At 41.2% G+C, this 2737-nt stretch overlaps 1 pseudogene; it reads right to left on the reverse strand.

Annotated features, from left to right (window-relative positions):
• Positions 1-1028: 1028 nt before the first annotated feature.
• On the reverse strand, positions 1029-1573 carry Gm5471 (annotated as a pseudogene).
• Between the last annotated feature and the right edge of the window lie 1164 nt (positions 1574-2737).

Raw genomic sequence — 2737 nt, forward strand, 5'->3', positions numbered from 1 at the left:
CCTCTCCCACTGAGTCCAGACCAGGTAGTCCTCTGGTTTATATGTGTCAGGGAACTTGGAACAGTCTGTGCATGCTTCATGGTTGTTGGCTCAGTCTCCTTTGGTTCTGGGTTAGTTGAGATAGTTGGTCTTCCTATATGGTCACCCTCCCCTTCATCTTTTTCATTCCCTTCCATAACTCAACCATAGGAGGCTGTGACTTAATTCCAATGGTTGAGTGTAGGTATCTGTGTCTGTCTCAGTGAGCAGCTTGTAGGGCCTCTCAGAGGACAACCATGCAAGCCTCTTGTCAGTAAAAACATCATAGAATTAATAATAGTGTCAGACCTTGATGCCCTTCCCTATGAGAGAGATCCCAAGTTGGACCAGTCATCAGACTATTTTCCCTTCAGTTTCTTTTCCATTTTTGTCCCTTCAGTTCTTTTAGACAGGAACAATTCTACATCACAAATACTGACTGTGGGTTAGAAACCCTGTTCATCCACTTGAGGCCCTGTATATCAATTGGAGGTAGACTTTTAGAGTTTCCTATCCCCAATATTTGTCCTTCTGGCTAAGGTCACCCCCACTGATTCCTGAGAGTCTCTCACCTCCCAGGTCTCTGGTACTTTCTAGAGGGTCCCTTTACTTCCCTTCCTCCAAGGTTACACATTTCCATTCATTCTTTTGGCCCTTTGGACTTCTCTCCTCTTTGTACCCACCCCCCACACATGATACTGTTCCCCTTTTCTTTTCCCACTCCTCTCTCCCACCAAGCTCCCTCCCTCCCTCTGTCACTTATGAAAATTTTCTTCCTACTTCTAGGTAGGATTGAAGCATCCCCACTTAGACTTTTCTGTTTGTTACACTTCATATATTCTGTGGGTTTTATCCTAGGTTTTCTGTACTTTTTTTCTAATATCCACTTATTAGTGAGTATATATCATGCATGTCATTTTGGGTCTGAGTTACCTCATTCTGGATGATATTTTCTAGTTCCATCCATTTGCCTGCCAAATTTGTAATGTCCTCATTTTTTTTTGGTGGGGGGCTCTTTTCAGTTTATTGCATGAAGGGATTACACTAGTCCAAGTTAAAAGCAGACCCCAAATGATTACATTATACAAGCTGTGAGGTTTTTAAACTTGTGACAAGCGAAAGAAGGGAAATTCTACTCATTGCAAGGAAATCCTCACTTAAGCTTCAGAGAGCCACAAGCACTTAAAACTCATGACCCTTCAGCTGATCGTCCTTAGTCAGCCCAATCTCTATCAGGAACTGGCATATGTTCTTATGCTGGTCACCCTGTAGCTGAATTACTTCTCCATATTCTGGATGCTCAATTACAGTACCATTGCAGGCAAATTTCTTCTTAAACGCCTTTACTAGTTTCTTTTTATTGTAATCATCAGTGATCCCTTGGACAGTTTTAAGGGTCTTCCTGCCGTTTCTCTGTTGAATTCTTATATGGATATAATCCTCAGTGCCAGCAGGAAACAGGTCATCACCCTTACTTGCATCAGCAAAGGGGTCCAAAGAGTGGAGGTTCTGGATAGCAGACATACAATACGATTCCTTTTCCTCGGTGGAAACGGCCTGCGGAAGGCAGCTGCGGGAGAAGGCCGGCTGGGGGGGGGGGGGGGGGGGGGCGGAGCGACGGGAAGCGAGGGGGCTCAAGGGGGAGGCAGCTGAGTCTTCGTCAGTGGTTCAGTGACTGGGGCCGTCCTCATTTTTAATAGCTGATTAGTATCCCATTGTGTAAATGAAGCACTTTCCTTTTTATCCATTCTTTGGTTGAGGGACATTTGGGTTGTTTCCAGCTTTTGGCTATTACATGTAAGGCTATGAGCATAATGGAGCACATGTCCTTGTGGTGTGGTGGGATATCTTTTGGGTATATGCACAAGAGTATTATAGCTAGGTCTTCAGATAAAACTATTTACAATTTTCTGTGGAACTGCCAGATTGATCTCCAGAGTGGTTGCACCAGATTGCAAACCCACCAACAATGGAGGAGGGTTCCTCTTTCTCCACATCCTCTCAAGTGGCATGCAATGTCACTTGAGTTTTTGATCTTAGTCATTCTGATTTGTCTCAGGGTCATCTTGATTTACATTTCTCTGATGACTAAGAACTATGAGCATTAATTTAAGTGCTTCTTGGCCATTTGTGTTTCCTCTGCTGTGAATTCTCTGTTTAGCTCTATACCTCATTGTTTGATTGGGTTGTTTTGTTTTTCACAGGTTAACTTTTTGAGATTTTTATATATTTTAGATATTAACCCTCTAGTATATTTAGGGTTATGTGAAGATTTATCTAATCTGTAGGTTACTGATTTGTCTTTTATATCAAAATATATGGTAAAGTTTGGAGAAGGTACCATGAGGTGCTGAGAAGAAGGTATATTCTTTTGTTTTAGTATAAAATATTCTACAGATATCTGTTAAATTTATTTGGTTTATAATTTCTGTTAGTTTCATTGTGTCTCTGATTAGTTTCTGTTTCTATGACCTGTCCATTGGTGACAGTGGGGTGTTGAAGTTTCCCATTATTCTTATGTGGGGTTCAATGTGTGTTTGGAGATTAAGTAAAGTTTCTTTTACAAATGTGGATGCCCTTACATTTGTGGCATAAATGATCAGAATTGAAAGCTCATCTTGGTGGATTTTTCCTTTGATGAGTATAAAGTGTTCTTCCTCAACTTGTTTGATAACTTTTGGTTGAAAGACTATTTTATTGGATATTAGAATGGCAATTT

The sequence above is a fragment of the Mus musculus genome, chromosome 15 (assembly GCF_000001635.26).
Source record: "Mus musculus strain C57BL/6J chromosome 15, GRCm38.p6 C57BL/6J".
NCBI classification, from domain to species: domain Eukaryota; kingdom Metazoa; phylum Chordata; class Mammalia; order Rodentia; family Muridae; genus Mus; species Mus musculus.